The sequence below is a fragment of the Eimeria mitis genome, genomic scaffold (assembly GCF_000499745.2).
Source record: "Eimeria mitis Houghton genomic scaffold, Emh_scaff1166, whole genome shotgun sequence".
Taxonomy (NCBI): Eukaryota; Apicomplexa; class Conoidasida; order Eucoccidiorida; family Eimeriidae; genus Eimeria; species Eimeria mitis.
In genome coordinates, this window is record NW_013567969.1 from 10166 (window position 1) to 10580 (window position 415).

Consider the following 415-nt stretch of genomic DNA (forward strand, 5'->3'; position numbering starts at 1 on the left):
AATAAACTCTTATGGTCCCCAAAAAAAGCCAAAAAAGGTTTATATTATTTTAAGCAAAAAATAAATAAACAAGCTGTATATACACTCCATCTATATAGCAGCAGACTGCATCAATATAAAGGAGATTTTGCTGCTGCTCTTTATATGCATGCGCATGCAGCTATCTCTCTGCTGCAGCGCAGCTACTGTACCCTTCTTTGTGGGGCCCCCAGACTACTTGTATTTGGGGGCCCCGAAACAGCTAGAGAGATACCACAAGACCTAGCAGAAACAGCAAAAAGATATCTGCGTAGAGTTTATAATATTTAACTTATTTATTTATTTATTTATTTATTTGTTTATTTAACTTATTTATTTATTTATTTATTTATTTGTTTGTTTTTTTGTTTTTTTGTTTTTTTTTTTTTTTTTTTTT